General features: G+C 43.8%; 1 protein-coding gene across 4 annotated transcripts in view; it reads right to left on the bottom strand.

Moving 5' to 3' along the window:
- PACSIN2 (protein kinase C and casein kinase substrate in neurons 2) overlaps nt 1-18,059 on the bottom strand; it is a 133,813-nt gene that overhangs the window by 78,801 nt on the left and 36,953 nt on the right. The window contains exon 1 of one of the 4 annotated variants that reach the window (XM_061204240.1): nt 11,689-11,770. The exons of the other annotated variants lie outside the window; for them this stretch is intronic. The gene's annotated coding sequence lies outside the window, so the exon portion shown is untranslated. Of the gene's footprint in view, nt 1-11,688; nt 11,771-18,059 lie in introns of those variants that run through there. 4 annotated transcript variants of the gene reach the window in all.

Below are 18,059 nucleotides of genomic sequence, written 5' to 3'. Positions count from 1 at the left end.
TTATCAAACACTTCCCAAAGATTCCTTCTCTCAGTGAGAATCTCTTGCCCAGTGGGTTACTTCCTCCTTGAGCTGCAAGTTTTCCAACTCAAGAGACATACTTAAACACTAAAAAAGAAAAGTCAGACGAGACAGAAAGATTCTTCTGGCAAAAGTAGAAGGAAAAAATACAGAATGGGTCAGGAGGTTGTCCTTTGTTCAGGCAAGAAAATGGGGGTATTCAACAAGGGCAGATGTGATAGGGAAAGAGGGGAAGAGAAACACTGACCACTGAGAGCAGGCAGTTATGGGGCCACCCTCCAAGCTCTGTTAAAGCAGGTTCCCAAGATTCGACAAAGGACATTATTAACAACAAGCATGAGTCAGAGTGGCCCCAGGTCAACCACTTCAGCTTCTTTCAGCCCCTCCACTTTGAGGCGGCCCCTTCTAGAAGCAGGACTTCCTGTCACACAAAGGGCCTCTGTGGGCAGTTCCTCGGCCTCTTTTCCTGTGCAGGGCACCAGCACTTTCCGAGGCTCTTCCCTCCCTCAAAGTCTGACTGAGCACTGAGCACTCTAGCGGGGCTGCACCCCAGCTGAAGGGGTGAAACTTACCCGCCCTGAAAACTAGACACAGCAAGAGAGAACAATACCAAAGGACACGGCACACCTGGATGCATACAGCTAGAACTGAAATCTAGCCTCTGAAAGCTGCATCTATGATGCTTCACAAGACATGCTGGGGTGATCCCTTGATGGCCTAATCACCTCAGGCAAAAAACTCGAGAGGTCTGTGATTGACACTGCTCATCTGTAAAGTGGAATCCAATCTGCCTTAGAGGTAGTGCAGATCAAATGGAATCTGTCTGGGGCCTGGCCCAGTGCCACTGTGGGGGCCTCCAGAGTGATGGTGACTATGGGCCAGCTTCAGTCAAACAAGCCGGGCGCCATCACTGAGGCATTCCCCTTCCCACAGGCTTGACGGACATTTGAACAACCTCCTCCAACACAGCACCAAGGCCTAGGAGAGAACACACTATTGGAACAGGAGGGTCCTGAAAGGGTACATGGGGCTGACATTTCAGTGGGAATTCATCAGCTGGAGAAGTAGGGAAGGGCATTCCAGTAGAGGAACCTGCATGGCAAAGAGAAGGTGGGATAAACCAGTGCAGTAGAGGGTCACACAGATCCTGAGGGCAAGCCCTGGGAAGTGGCTTTTAAGGAAAGAGGAGAGATAATTTACAAAGGGCAGGGTGCTGATGGTCACACCATCTGGTCGCCAGCCTCAGTGGCTCATTATGCTGCAAAAAGAGTGACTTCTGCTCTGTCCACCTAACAGCAATAAAAAGCAGCACATCCTGGGGGACTTCCCTAGTGGTCCAGTGGTTAAGAATCCGCCTTCCAATGCAGGGGACATGGGTTCGATCCCTGGTCGGGTAACTAAGATCCCACATGCTGCGGGGCAACTAAGCCCTCGTGCCGCAACTACTGAGCCACGCGCTCTGGAGCCCGCGCACCACAGCTAGAGAGAAGCCTGCGCACTGCAACTAAGAGCCCATGTGCCGCAACTAAGATGCAACGCAGCCAAATAAACTAAAAAAAAAAAGCACATCCTGAAAAAAGCCCACCACGAGAAGGCTAGGAAACCACTGACTAGACTTCACACCCATCAGAGCTCTGTCAGGAAACAAACTACTCAAATACTTCTCAAGCAGTGCTGTAAATATGTGCCTTTGAAGTTTAAAAAAAAAAAAGTCATGCAAACCACAAACGGGTTTGGTTTTTAAGTATTTTGTAGGTATCTACGCACTCAACTATGGGGCCACTTTCTCAAGACACTATTACATTTCATTCAAACGTACAAGCTGGAGCCAAAGCATTCTGTTCCAGGGGAGGAAGGACACAGTGCCAGTGTGGACCTCGAGTGACAAACTGACAACTGAGTTCTAACTTGACTGTGATTTTATTTTTAAAAAAGTTCCCATAACGTGAAGGACTATCCAGTAATTTGGAGAAAGGAACAGGGAGCCCACTTATCAAGCAACAATCTAAAGCTGCTGAGCTAAATAAAGTCTCCCTTAAATGGGGAGAGAGAGCAGGGCGGGAACTAGCAGTGGTGGCTATGATAGGTGTAAGTTTTAACTTCTAAGCCTCATTCTTCTCACCTGTAAAATGAGGATAAACATGGCTGACCTACTTCAGGGGGAAGTAATGGGAAATTTAAATGACACGTTGTATGTGAGTGCCTGCATACACGAGGCACTCAGCAAATGTCCCTCTCTACCTGCTTGTCCCTAGTACAACTCCTCCTGGTCCCTGGGTCTCGCTGGCCATGCCCCACCTCAAGAGCTGGGGAAGGGAGTGAAATAAGTCAGTAATAAGAGGTGGTGCTGCAGTCCAGGAACCACAGTCTAGCAGGAAAGATAAGACAAGGTCCCACCTGATTAGGCTGACAGGTGGGAGGGAAGAGGGGGCAGGCGGAAGAGCAGTCTGGAAGAGGGAGGGAGAGGCCGGCTGCCTGCAGCCCACTGAGAGTGAGTATGAGGTGCTCCAACCAAGGGGAGAATCAGGAGCTGCTCTGAGAGCCTGGAGACAGACTGAAAACAACGCCCACACCCACGAGGGCACAGAAAGCTCCACCCTGAAACAGAGGCAGAACATGGCCACCTCACACCACCTCTGCCTCAGCTTCTTTGGTTCAAGCCACCAAACTGAAAACGTGTCAACAGCTGCCTGTCCCACTTACCTACACTCCCCCGCTGCAAGGTCCCGTGTGATCTGGCCTCAGCTTCCAGCTCCAGTCTCGGCTCCTTCCAGTGCCAGCCACAGTGACCTTCCTCTGGGTCTCCAAATGCACCAGCCTTGGGCCTACCTTCGCCCCTGCTTCCGCTCTACCAGGAACACCCTTCCTCCAGGATCTGTAGGTTTGCTGCCTCACATCATCAGATATCTGCTCACACATCACCTTCTTCTTAAGAAAGCCTTCCCTAACCCCTCCCCATTCCTCTGACATGTCAGCCCCTAACTCTGCATTATTTCGTTAATAACACTCAGCCCCACATGCCAAATTGTGTACTTATATACTGTCTCCAGTCACAAGAACGCAAGCTCCTGGAGAACAAGGACTCCGTCTTGTTCACTCCTACATCCCTACCACTGATGCATAACAGGTGCACAATAAACACGTCTGCAAGGAATGAGTCAAGGAATGTGCTAGGCTCGGGCACAGACACACAGTATGACAGAACAGACTTGTGTTTTCAGCAGCAAGGCAGACCAGGAATCTTAATGACGCTCCCACTGAAAAATTTTAAAAACTGAATATAGTAAAATTGTATCACTTTATTATGTTATAAAATATAATAAAAGAATCTAGGGGCTTCCCTGGTGGCGCAGTGGTTGAGAATCTGCCTGCCAGTGCAGGGGACATGGGTTCGAGCCCTGGTCTGGGAAGATCCCACATGCCACAGAGCAACTAGGCCCGTGAGCAACAACTACTGAGCCTGCGCGTCTGGAGCCTGTGCTCCGCAACAAGAGAGGCCACAATAGTGAGAGGCCCGCGCATCGCAATGAAGAGTGGCCCCCGCTTGCCTCAACTAGAGAAAGCCCTCGCACAGAAACGAAGACCCAACACAGCCAAAAATAAAAATAATAGATAAATAATAAATTTTAAAAAATAAAACAAAAAAAAGAATCTAAAGTTACCAAAAAGGTAAGTTTAAAGGAGAAACCCTAGAATATAAGTAGATAAGTCAGCTTTCTCTCTGAGGTGACAAAGACAGAAAATACAAAAGAAAGACTAATAGACTTGGAAGAAATAGTGAAGTCTAACTTACAACTCATGAAGTTCCAGAAGGAGATAACATTAAGAGCGGGGAAGAAGCAATATTTAAAGATAATTTTTCAGAACGCTGAAAGACATTAAATCACAGATCAAGGAAGCCCAATGAACTCAAGCAAGACTTTAAAAAGAAAGAGAGAACCATACCAAGACAAATTAAATTAAAATTGTAGAACCTCAAAGGTACAGAAAAGATCATAAAAGCAGCCAGAGAGAATTGATATATTCAACATGCTAAGCAACAAAAACTGCCAACCAAGAATTCCAAACCCAGCAGAACTAGTTTTTAAGAACTAAGAACTAGACATTTTCAGAAAGACAAAATATATACCACCCAAAAAACCCCTGCAGAAAGGGAAATTTTAAAGGATATACTTCAGGCAAAAAGAAATTATCTCAGCTGGAAGGCTTGAAGCACAAGAGAGAATGGTAAGTAAATATACTAGCAAATACACGGATAAATCTAAACAGCATTGACACTATGAAACACAGTATCTAATTTATAGGATTAAAAAATTCAGAAAAGAAATACTGGACAAGTTGGGAGGGGATGTGGAGTTAAAATGTTTTAAATCCTTCCATTAGTCAAGAGAAACATAAAGTCATCACTTCAGATTTTGTTAAATGTTTTTGTTAAAAATGGATATCTAGGATAACCACTAAAGGACTAGACAAAATTTAATTTCCAAGCTAAGAGAGAAAAACAAATGCAATGATTGGGGTTGGGGGGAGCAGGAGCATGGTGGAACTCAATCAAAACAAAAAGGCACATGAGCGCGCACACACACGTAAACACACACACAGAAGAACTGTAGCAAAGAGAAGGCACAGGAACAAGAAAGGGCTACATCTATTCAGTACCACTTCTATTCAAATTGTACTGGAGGACTAGCCAAAGCAATAAGAAAAATAAGTAGAAAGTATAAGAATTAGAAAAGGAGAATCAAAACATTATTTGTAGATGATACGGTTTTAGCAAGGCTGAAGGACACTAAAGATATCTGTCTAGAATGACAGCTCCCAGCTATGACTTGAGAGCTGTCTAGTTAAGTACAGTGCTGGGGGCTCTACACATTTGGTTTCATTTAACATGAGGGAAAGACCATTATAATCTTCATTGTACAGAAGAAGAAACCAAGAGTCAGAGGTTAAATATCTTGCCCAAAGGCACATGGCAAGTAAATGGTTAGTTTTGAAATTAAGCCTATCTGTCTCCAAAGCTTAGCCACTATGCCTGCCACAGAGCGATAGACAAACGACGATGGCACCACACGATAAGCACCATCTGTGCTCTCTCACAGCCGCCTACGACGGTGTGATTACAAGTACTGGAGTACAACGAGAAGGAGATTAACCTGAAGAAAGCCAACGAAGAGAGCCTGGAGCTAGGTCTGAAGTGTGCAGGAGAATGCACAGACAGCAAATGGTAGGTACTCTGGAGAAAGACAAAACAGCATGTACTAAGGTTAAAAGGTATGAAAGAATCAAGAATGTGACAGTGGCAGAGCAAAAAAGGGAGTAGCTGAATACAAGGCAAGACAAGTGCCACCAGGCTGGGGGTCTTGAAGGTCACACTGGGAATTGGGAAAGTTATGGGGAGGGACCTGATCAAAGGCCCGTGAAAGAAAGTTCCCTCAGACAGAGAGCAGAGAACAGACCATCAAGCCTGTAGACCTGGGCTGTCCAATACAGCAGCCACTAGCTGCTGAGTACTTGCTTGAAATGCAGCTAGTACAACCGGGGAATTGACTTTTTTGTATTTACTTTTAGTTCATTTTAATATAAATAGCCACACACGGTTACCAGCTACCATATTGGACAGTGCAGCTCTAGAGGTTAGAGATTGGAGAAAGAGAAAGGGTTAGGAGACCAGGAAAGAGGAGTAATATTCAAGAGAAGAACAGGCAGGATAAAGTAACCTGTGAATGAAGGGTGGAGGGGGAATAAGGCTTAAAAGTTCCTAGTTTTGGAGGCAAGGTCGGTGGTGATGCCACAAAGAGAAACAGAAAATTCAGAAGAAAGAACTGGGTTAGGATGAAAAATACTGGCCTGGGCCAGATAAATTTGACATACCTGAAGCCCAGCTACATATATACTACTGTTCAGCCGTATCAAACTCCCAAACACGGCATATTCCTTCTGACCTCCTTGCCTTCGCATATATATTTCCCCCTGCTTCTCCTGTCTGCCTGACAAACCTCTCTCTCCAAAACACACCACCAACCTGTGAAGTTTTCCCCGACCTCCCCCATTCTTCACAGCAGATAAGGTCCCTGTAGCACTGTAAGAAGATGTATCACCCTGGAGTTTAGAAGTCTCTTTATCCGTCTGGACTGTGGGCTTCTCAGGGGCAAGAACTCAGTCTTAACCATCATGGATCCCAGGGCCTACTAGCATCATGCCTGACACAAACTGAGTGCACAAGAAACTCCACCAAGCGGGTAAGTTGAATGCATGCGTGCCCGCACAAGTGAACGAAGCAAGTGATCCAGCCAGCCAGCGTTTAGGTGGACTGTCCCTCCAGGTAGTGACCTAATGGATGGTCAGAAATAAGCACAGAGCTCGCTCAGGTGCCTGCACAGCTGTTAATGAAAGTAGTCAGGTGATGGAACAAGCGCAGTTTACATAAGTCTCACACCATGACTTTTCATCATTATGACAACCTCTACCCATCCCAAATTCAAACTCTTCAACCTCAGAAGTCTACTGGATGTGCCTAAGATAAATTAATGCCTTAGAAGTCAACATTAAATATGCAACGATTTCTCCTCAAAAAATGGTCATGACACTTCTCCGCATGGCCTCGTAGTCTTGTTGTGTAACATTCTTCCCGCACAATAAAGGTCAGATCTCACGAATAAGTGAACCTGAGCTGAACACCCTCAGAGGTGGTAAGTTAACAAAATGTTTCTGTTTTCCAAGTCAACAGATACTTGGTCATAAGTCCACTGTGCCCTGTGTTATTTTTTCTTTATGTGTCAGCTCATACCAGAAAAGAACCATAAAAAGATCACTTTATTGTCTCCATATTGCCCTGTGCTTCATTTATTTTGCTAAACGAGCACTACCAATACATGTTAGGAACTTGAGAATCAAAGAAAATTCCAAATTGGTAAGTTCAACATTTTAGCCCTGTTAGTTCCATCAATAACATCTTGTCAAGTAGCAGTCTCCAGCAAAATCATTCTCCCTGATATCCCTCAAGGATTCCACTGCAGAACAAATTCCAATGAGAAACAAGACTGAGTATGAAATTCGTAGCACAGGCTTCACATTAACATAAAGAAATTTAAAATCCCATACTATTGTGATGGCCATCGTCACACATTTCAAATTCAGAACACTTTGTGTTAGATTCTTTAAGTTATCCAAAAGACAGAACATTGTGCTTTGTGAGTCCACAGAGAGATTCATGTCTTATGATTCACGTATGACAGTCTAATTAGAAAAAAAATTGAGGCCAGATTCCCAGGGCTGTTGGAGACATTAAATAGACACCTAGTCTGCCACTTGACATCAAGGCAGAACTGTGAGATGCAAATGCATTTAGACCAGCCCAGTGAAACACAACTATAGTGCCTTCAATTTCTGTGGGAAGGAGACCATTGCAACCCTTTCATTCGTTCACTCACTCATTCAAATTAATGGCCCATGTTTTCCATTGTTACTATTCACCCCCACCCTGACCCCCAGCACACACACAGACCTCTTTACCTGCCTCTGGAGCCTGGGATCTACTTGGGCTACTAGGAGAAGTTTCTTCAAAGCCTTAGCGGAGGTTCTAAGGCCACCGCTAGAAGCTGGCGTGCAGAGATGCCTCGAGCAGAGACGGAAGTGAAGAAGGCCCAGATAACCCCAACCTCACACACTCTCAGAGACTTCTGGGCCAAGAGCAGCCTCAGGGGCTGCCTTTAAAGTCCTCCTCAGCCTGCAGCAAAGCCAGCACCACATCCCCCTTCACATATTTAAATCTCACAGGCACAATCAGAATCTACACTAATGTGGACAGAAGCTAGGGGCAAGGAGGAATGTCAAATATTACTTATTACTGACTAGGACTATTATATATTAATTGTTTATATATGCATATATATAATTATATATTTATTAAGGCCAACCCGACATGTATTAAGAAAAGGAAGCCAGTTAAAATATTCTATAGTTAATATGTACTGAAAATACAGCAGGAGATATAAAATGCTGATTGGGGAACAAAGGTAACTAAATTATGGGAGAAGTGAACTAAGCCAGTCCCTGAAGCAGCCTCCTCACCCTTTCTTTAACCCCCGATGTAGTCATCTGGCTCATCAACTGAAAGCAGCTTCTTCAAGGACAATGACAAAAAGTGGTACCAGAATACCAGGAGGGAAGACACAGTCCCAACCCAGTGCACAAAAGCATTGCTCATCTCCAGGCAAAGAGGGCAAGAATGCAGGTCCACAGTCAGCATTAAAAAAAAAAAAAAAAAAACATTGCTCATGTATCCTACTTCATTCCCAGGTTTTATAAATTAAAATAGGTATAAAGTTATTGACCACAATTTCAAGTACAATTAAAATATTTATAAAAATGCCTATTTTCCTGTAGTATATTTGTTTCAGAAATTTTCCACAACATATACTCTAAGTACTTCAGAAAATACAAATAAGTGCTATTCTATGAACCTCTCCAAGGCATTTTAAGGTGACTTTGGACAGAGTGGGAGCCACATCAAGGTCTAAGAACAGTCACTCACTGTTCTCAGTATGCCTCTATTTGCATCTAATTCCCATACTTGAATTTCAGAGGATTCAAATTCAATTTTTAGGAGAGACTATTTTTAAATGTTTCTGGAAGGTTGTAGATAAATTTCATTTTTATAAATTAAATCACTACCCCTTTTATTTACATTATAATGTATTATTTTAAAGTCTATCCTATTCCAAAACCCTGTCAGTCCAGACTGAGAGTTAGCAAGATAGAGTTGTCAGTATTCCTTCCTAGGGGGCCAAAATGCTCCCACAGAGTTCAGGGTTTTCCTTTCACAATCTGAAGAATCCTCTTTTCAAAGAAGAATCAAGTACTTTCGTCTATTTTTTTTATTAGTTATGATTTTATTAAGTATGGATTTCTCATCTAGCAGATAATCATATAATGAGGTTTTCTTATAACAGTAACAATTGAGTAAGACCTAGTTTAGGGGAGAAACAAGAAAACCTTTATAAAATAGAGAACTCTTTGTTTTTAAGAAAAATCTCTCACAAAGGGAGAAATGTCAATGCTTATTGTGCTTGACAGGTAATTTGTGCTTGAGGTAATTCATTGCACACCTGTGCCGAATGGTGCTCACTTAGGGAAATTCTTGAATAAAAGCTGAGTATTTGAAAATGAAACAAATGAAAATGGACTCATAAGAAGAAAAAAGCCAGTCTTGGCCAAGTCCTATTAATCTTGAGATAATATGTGGACAAAGTAGGTAAAGGAAAAGCCAGTGGCCCAGAAGTCAGGAGAACTGGGTTCCAGACTCACTCAGCCACCAACAAGCCATGTGACCTTGGACAAGTCAGCAAGGCATTTCACCTCACAGTCTTAATTCCTTTGTTTAAAAAAAAAAAAGATGAAGGGGGACTTCCCTGGCCGTCCAGTGGTTAAGACTCCACGCTTAAAAAAATGGTTCTGAAGAACCTAGGGGCAGGACAGGAATAAAGATGCAGACGTAGAGAATGGACTTGAGGACATGCGGAGGGGGAAGGGTAAGCTGGGACGAAGTGAGAGAGTGGCATGGACATATATACACTACCAAATGTAAAATAGATAGCTAGTGGGAAGCAGTTGCATAGCACAGGGAGATCAGCTCGGTGCTTTGTGACCACCTAGAGGGGTGGGATAGGGAGGGTGGGAGGGAGACGCAAGAGGGAGGAGATATGGGGATATATGTATATGTATAGCTGATTCATTTTGTTATACAGCAGAAACTAACACAGCATTGTAAAGAATTATACTGCAATAAAGATGTTTAAAAAAAAAAAAAAAAGGACTCCACGCTTCCACTGCAGGGGGCGTAGGTTTGAACCCTGGTCAGGGAACTAAGATTCCCACGTGCTGCACGGTGTGGCCAAATAAATAAATTAATTAAATAAAAATTAAAAAAAAAATTTTTTTTTAAATGAATGGGCCTGACTATAACGACTCCAAGAGCCATTACAACTCTGAAGATCATGTTCCCACCTTTTTAATTATGCCACCTCCTAAATAATAGAATTATATGGCTGAGCAAAACAGAATACTAACAATGTATAAAAGTGGGGGGGGCTTACTACTGGCATAAATCTCAGACCTATAAGACATACTTCAGTTTGAAGCTAGGATACCTGTTTATTATTTTCATAAATGCAGCATTAAAGTTCACCTAGAATTAGGTAAGATATCTTATATATGAAGAAAGAAGGAAGTTGAGATATTCTAAATCAGCGGTCCCCAACCTTTTTGGCACCAGGGACCAGTTTCGTGGAAGACAATTTTTCCACAGGCAGGGGACGGGGGGAAGGTTCAGGCAGTAACTCGAGTGATGGGGAGCAGCAGATGAAGCTTCGCTCTCTCGCCGCTCACCTCCTGCTGTGCAGCCCGGTTCCTAACAGGCCACAGACTGGTACCGGTACTGGTCCACGGCCCCGGGGTTGGGGACCCCTGTTCTAAATTATAAGAGCAAGGGTGAAACCTGATTAACGTCTGAAAATAGGAAACCTGATTAAGGTCTAGAAAATAGGAAATATGCAACCTTAGAAGTGTTAGAAATACATACATCACACTAGGTAATGACCTAACAAGAAAATATGCTTGTGTGTGTGGCACAGACTGTACCAGCATGGCGCTTTCTGGAGAACAGAAAGAGGACACTGCCTTTCTAACGTTCACAGCAATAGGTAAGCCAATAAATAGTGATGAATCACTCACATATCGGGATTTTTTAAAAAAATCTTCTAATTAGAATTACAGTACTGCATAAACAAAAGAAAGGGAGAGGGAGCCAAAATTTTTCAATTCCAGAGTACAACTTCAAGATAAGAAACAAATATGTATGTAAAGCTGCTCAGCTATTGAAACAATGAAAGTTTTCCATTTTGCTATCCAATAAAAATGAAAATAAAGTGTCCAGTGATAGCAGTCAGATGGGGACGAGAGCACAGGGTCCAGATGAGAAGAAAAATAAGAACTGACTGAGGAGGAAGACGGAGGGGGGCCTTGGAGCAAGCTGCATGCTAATTCTGCGATTCTGGAAGAGCCGGTCACGAAACAGCAATTACAGTTAACTGGAAAAGCTAATTTGTTCATTTTCTATCACAAGTCCCAGTTGTGAGTTTGTAGATTAGCTGTGGCTGTTCAGAAAGGAAGTTGTAGCATGTAATAAACGTAATGCCTGACAGTAGGGGGAAAAGAAACCAACCCTCTATTAACTGTTAACTCGAGTAATTCATTTAGCTACACAGTAAGAAAAAAGTACAGCCAGAGGTATGCAAACTAGTCTAAAACATGCCTAAGTTTTTAATTTATTTCCTCTATTTTGAAATGAAGCATGCACATATGTTCTAAAACCAGAGTAGAAATTATAAAGCATAGTCCTTCATTTGTTTAGGTCAAGATGAATTCACCAAGAAAATCAAACATGTACTCTAACATTTTCTCAAAGCATTTTGGATAAAACACTCCACACTGTTCAGTTGATATTGAACTGGGTGAACATTTCCATCAAGAAGCTCTAAAACTAGGTGTGCTTAAAAGGTAAGGGTTCTGTTAAATCAATCACTCTGGAGGGAAAAAAAAGATCAATGAAAATTTTACTTTCAGAAGGTCTCCCTTAAAGGAAATGCATGTTCTAAACAGCACACTCACGTTTTCCTGTCAAAGGCGGCTTCAACTGCCTAACTTGGCAGATCAGCTTCCGTACCTGCCTCCTTCCGTCCCTGCTGGTATGTCTGACCTCGGCTCCCAGCTGAATTCTCCCAGCACATTTCATCATTTCCTGTTGGCTGCCGACTCCTTGCAGCCGAGATAAGGCCATTCACCTACACTGCTGCATTCACCCTACAGGCACCAGGTTCTCAGACCGCCGCTGCAAGCCTGCTGGGACCATCACTGAAGAGCTTTCTTTTCAGTAAGTAGCCAAACAGAAATCTCAGTATTCCATGGAAAATCAGAGAGAAAAGGACTGAGAACGAAAGTCAAATCACCCCCCAAAATCAACTTATATATAAACTAACTTACACTGTATATGACGGTCTTAGAGTCTCTTCTTGTATTTGGGATCCTCCCACTTAGGAGGAAAAAAAGACATGCTCTGTTTCTAAGGAGCCAGGAGTTAATGTGACAGGGGTTTACTTGCATGGGATAATCTTCCATTGCCCCTACGTGTAAAACTCAGCTCCTCTCTGTGACTCCACACACAAGGCAAAGCAGCTTGACAGTGGGAGACGCAGGGGAAGCCTGACGCAGGCTCATGCTGGACACAGGCAGGGGACCCTGGTCTCAGCAGTGTGACTGCCTCCTAGGAACTAGGGCACTCAAATATGCAAGTGTGATTCCTTAGAAGTAAAAATCAACACAAAAACACCTTACTTCCTAGAGTTTTACAAAGAACTGAAAGTGAAGGAAAAAAAGAATAATATAACTTTAGGTGAGGAGGAAGAGATCCTATCTCCTCATTTTATTTATTTATTTTTTAAGTGTTGAGGGGTTTCCTTTTTTTAAAATATTTATTTATTTATTTGCGCCAGGTCTTAGTTGTAGCAGGAGGGCTCCTTTTAGTTGTGGCTCGCGGGCTCCTTAGTTGTGGTATGCGAACTTTTAGCTGCAGCATGCATGTGGGATCCAGTTCCCCGGCCAGGGATCGAACCTGGGGTCCCTGCATTGGGAGCACGAAGTCTTAACCACTGAGCCACCAGGGAAATCCCCCTATCTCCTCATTTTCAAATGTATGTGCCCACAAGAACATACTGTATAATTCCCATTAGATAAAGAGAAGACACAACTCTGTGCCAAGCGAGGCCAGGACAGGGCAGAGCAGAGAGGGACAGAGCAGGAAGGGGTCACCAGGAATGCTTCTGAGCAGTGTTCTGTTTTTTGAGCTGTTATGGGTATGGTGTATTTGTGAAAATTCATTGGTATACACACGTATAATATGCGCACTTTTATGTACATATATTTATACCTGAATAAAAAGTGTTTTAAGGGGCTTTCCTGGTGCCCCAGTGGTTAAGACTCTGCGCTTCCATTGCAGGGGACAGAGGTTCCATCCCTGGTCAGAGGAGATCCCACATGCCGCAGAGCAACTAAGCCCGTGTGCCACAACTACTGAGCCTGTGCTCTAGAGCCCGCAAGCCACAACTACTGAGCCTGCGCGCCTAGAGCTTGTGCTCCGCAACAAGAGAAGCCACCGCAATGAGAAGCCCGCACACCGCAACGAAGAGGAGCCCCCGCTCGCTGCAACTAGAGAAAGCCTGCACACAGCAACGAAGACCCAATGCAATCAAAAATAAATAAATAAAATTGATTCTTTAAAAAAAAAAAAAAAATCTCGGTTTAGAAATTCCTTAATGGAAAAACACCAATAAAGCAAAGACCATATCAACAAAAGCCTCAATTATTTGACATGTGATTATCATTCACACTACTCAGAAAATTATAATACCACTTTCCCCTCACTCTCCCCACGAAGTCAACCCAACGCAGACTTCACCGTACTCTGCCGCCAGCTTAGTTAAGTCAGTTACACCCTTACAGAGGTGCACACGCCACGGCAGCATCCTCTGTTCTGCAGGGAGGCTGGCCACTTCATCCCAGGGTTTGCTGTGGGACAGACAGGATCAGGAACTGAAGGTCTAATGGCCCTAAAGGTCATTTTGTCCAGCGGTGGACACTAAGGGTGGAAAAGGTTGAGCAACAAGTCAAAAGGCTTGTTGAGTACCAAGACAGGCTTTCTAAAACCAATGGCATGGCAGCTCTCTTTCAGAGTACGTACTTTAACTAAGCTTAAGCAGCAATAAAAACATGGTCACCAAAGCCTTTGTCTGGGGGTATTTTCTTCCACTAAGAAGGAATACACACCTGAGTTGTTCTAGCAAAGCAAGCTGATTGTCTACCTCTCCTTGCTATCAGCTAGCATGACAGAAAACTCTTCTTTGCCCCAGAGCCCCACTTAGCGCTCTTGGTTATGGGAGGGACAATCACAGCAAGGTTTAAGAGCCTCATGCTCTTTATTTTTTTTTAAAATCCAACAAACAAAGGCTGCTCAATAAACATTTATATAGTGCTTACTTTATTTATGGTCAATCATGAAAATAACCCTATGAGGGTAAGTACTGTTACCTCCTCCATTTTCCAGGTGAGATAACTGAGGCACAGAGAAGTTATATTACTTGCCCTGTGTCCTGGAGCTGGTTCATGGCGAGGGCCAGGAATGAACCCCATGCAGTCAGCCTCCAAAGCCCAGCTGTTAACCACTACACCACACTGCCTCTCCATCTTGGCTTCCCTAAAGAATCATAACTGGGTCTTGGATACAGCTACTGCTTAATAAAAATTGTATATGAACTGAATTAAGAACGCAGATAGCAGTAGGACTATGAAGTAGCGAGACCAGCTTTCCAGCGTGGCCAGGGCACTTTCTCCCTCCTCATAACTTCAGCCACATCTCACCAGTGGATGCCTGGCAGGAGGCAAGCTCTCCTGGCCCTCTGGCAGCTCTCCCATCCTGGGACAGGGGTGCAGCCCCTGGAGGTGGTGCTGGGACAGAAACACTGCTCCAGGGAAACCCACCTGCTAACTTCTAGCATGTGGGGCCTAAACTGGTATTTCCAGTTCCAAACTGGTTTGTCACCAGACTTGAAACCATTGGGCATTCATTCAACAAACATTAGTGCCAGGCACAGTGCTTAGGGCCTCGGGGCCCCATGACCGAAAAGCCAAGGTCCCTTCCCTGCATTGCTCACAGTTTATGGTCACGGCAGAAGTGTAAATAAATTAAAATGGCATGAGCTGATAAGTGCTAGAACCAACGTGCCCCAAGGGTTGAGGGAACAGCGTGAAGAGAGCAGTGACCCAGGGTGGGAAGGCTTCACAAAGCAGGGGACACAAGTGGGCTCTCCAAGAGCTTGCCACCAACCTACTCAAACCATGTGGATTAAGGCAGAAAAAAAATTCAGAAGCAGAGAGTCCAGCAAATTAGCTAAAGACTGCCAGGGTCATCCATTACCTCAGTCATCGTTACCAATGCACAACAGCAGGGGGATTCAAGTGAACAGCGGTTAACCTAGCAGAACTCACAGACATCAGGACAGCGTCTGACCGCGCTACCTCTTCTGTCTGATACCTTTGTTATGTGACTGTCACGTGGTGAAAATGGCTGCCTCTACCGAGCTCTTTTAAAAGATCCCATAATATAGGTACTACTAGTCCCCTTTTACAGAAGGGAAACCAGCACAGAGAAGTTAAGTGACCTGCCCAAGGTCACCCAGCTAATAACGGCAGAATGGGGATTCAAACTCAGGTTCACCTGATACTTCAAAGCCCATCCTCTTTCTGCCACACTCTTATGCCCCCCATGGAACTAGAGCTGTGAAGCAAACTAGGATATTTAGCAACAGGTCATGTCATATGGGGAAAGAGTAAAATTTCTATGATGTCAATTTCCCCCCATTCCTCTATTGGTCTGTCCTTGCTCTAATACCACACTTTAAAAAAAAATAGCTTTATTGAAGTATAATTCACATACCATACAATTCAGCCATTTAAAGTGTACAATTCAATGGTTTTTAGTATATTCGCAGATATGGCAACCATCACCCCAATTTTAGGACATTTTCATCATCTCAAAAAGAAACCCTGTACTCTTTAGCTATCACCCCTCTCCCTACCCCACCATGCCTTCCCCCAGCCCTAAGCAACCACTGCCTCTTACAAGGTGATTCTGTGTTTTTTTGTTTGTTTGCTTTTTGGCTACACCACAGGGATCTTAGTTCCCCAACCAGGGACTGAACCCGTGCCCCCTGCAGTGGAAGTGCGGAATCCCAACCCCTGGACCGCCAGGGAAGTCCCACAAGGTGATTCTTAAAGAGGTTATGGGCACACAGTAATTGGGTTGTTAATAAAACAGTGCAAATTGCAGTTCTGTGCTTTATTCCTCCCAACTGGGCTAAAGCTAACAGCTGAGCCAGGACAGAGCAGGACAAGAGCCAGACGACTCAGAGGCAGAGGCTGGGGTGGGAGGCGGGGGTGCCTGGCGGCCCCATGCTACTTGTGCTCCACGGTTCACATGTCTCGGAACTTAGCAAGCCCTAAATGCAGAGCCAAGCGGCCTAGCGCCAGCAGGGATGGCACAAGTCATGCAAAAGCCCTAGAAGAGCCTCTCTAGTCACAAGACCTTAAACCATTCGGAATGCCCATCCCCCCATCTCCAGAAAGACAAACACCAAGATCATATCGGCTGCCACAAGCTAAGAGTCACCAGAATAGTGTTGCTCTGAGAAGCCAAACCACTTAAGGACTAACAAGACTCAAGGCTCTGATGAAAAGGTGACACCCCTAAAATCTCGGTTTGTTTATTTGCTCTTCCTCTCAGCCTTCCTCAAGTGCTGAGGAAAGTTGGGGGAAGGGACTATTACAAACAGACTATGTGTATACTCCTGCAGAGCCCTGATTTCTCCGCCACAGTTCTCCATACAGGACATCAAAAAACAACTGTGTGCAGCATCATCGACACGCAGTGGAAAACTACTTGGCACTTAAAAGGAATGAGCCACTGACAGAGGTAACATGAGGGAAACACAGAAACATCATGGTGAGCAAAAGCCAGATGCAAAAGATACACACCGTGTGTCTCATATTTACATGAAATTCTAAACCAGGCAAAACTCACCTAGGGTGACAGATCAATGTATGCCTGAGGCTGGGGACAGGGGGGCTGACTGCACGGGGGCACAGGGAACTTTTTGAAATGATGGAAATGTTCTGTGTCTTGATTAGGACAGTGGCTACACAGGCGTATCTATTTGTCAAAGCCTCTAAATGAGGGCATTCAGTTGTATGTTAATTAATATCTCAGTAAAGAGAAAAGGGAGGGGAGGAGGGGGAGAAGACAGGACAGGAGAGAAGAAGAAGAAAGAAAAAGAGGAGGAAAGGAGCCCTCTGCAGAACTTGAAAAACAGAACTTTCTCCTGCTCCCAGCATCTGCATCAGCGGTACAACAGCGACTGACATTCACCAGGAATTGAACTTCAAGGTCCTCTGGTTCAAAGGCCAAATAAAATAAGTTCTGTGTAATGTCAGCACTAAGTATATTTTATTAGGTCTCAATTCTTAGAATAATTGATCCTCTAACACACACAAATGATTCTGATGAGCCTGAATGGCCCACTTTCTAACCAGGTTAGCTCAGTTCTCTCCATCATCACTGCAGTAAAATTTGATAATGCCAGTCAGCAACTTAGAAATGGCACCTCTCAGTGACAGGTTTCAATGGTTGACAGTCAGTAAATAAGTAAAATCTAATAACGATAATTACAGGTATTAGCTTTTCCTTTTTTTTTTAATTGATAAGTAAATCTTAAATTCTAGAAACCTACCATGTTCATAAATGGGTTATGTAAAAACATTCTGATCTTTTTGTTGTTTTTGTTTTTTGGTTGGGGAGAGCGTAGTGGCTATGTTCGAATCCTACTGGTTAGCCTTTCATATTTTTCATGAACCAAGACATAAACAGAGCCATCTTACCTTTACTCTTCTCACATAATGTACATAAAAAGTAATAAACAAAGCCAAATTTCTATCACTCTCTATCAAAGAAGTTGCCAGGACAAGCTAAGTACCAGTTCTATCTTTGGCAAAGTTAAAATAAAAAAAAGGTTAAAACCTTTTATATAAGCTTCTTTGCTTCTCTGACACTTGCTCAAAGCTTAAAAAAAAAAAAAAAAAAAAAGAGAAAGAAAATATGAAGCCAGGCTAATTAAAGCAGAAAGCCCAATTAAGAAAAACTTCAAAGCACCAATGTGATAGAAAAAAACACGTTAATTTCTTTCCTTATGCATTTTATAAAATGCCAGCATGAGAAGCAACACCTGGAATTCTAACACAACATCTCAGTGGTCAGGATGTCATACAGCTCCTGCCGCTGCCCCCCAGTCCCGGGAACAGCTCGAGCCTTCTTTGGGCAACACACCCAAAGAAGAAGATCTGAATTCAAAAAAAGAGTGGTGAGCAGAGTTTGTGGT

Source organism: Eubalaena glacialis, chromosome 11, assembly GCF_028564815.1.
Source record: "Eubalaena glacialis isolate mEubGla1 chromosome 11, mEubGla1.1.hap2.+ XY, whole genome shotgun sequence".
NCBI classification, from domain to species: Eukaryota; Metazoa; Chordata; class Mammalia; order Artiodactyla; family Balaenidae; genus Eubalaena; species Eubalaena glacialis.
The sequence above is the reverse complement of the archived record's forward strand: the minus strand, read 5'-3'. Positions and strand labels throughout refer to the sequence as shown.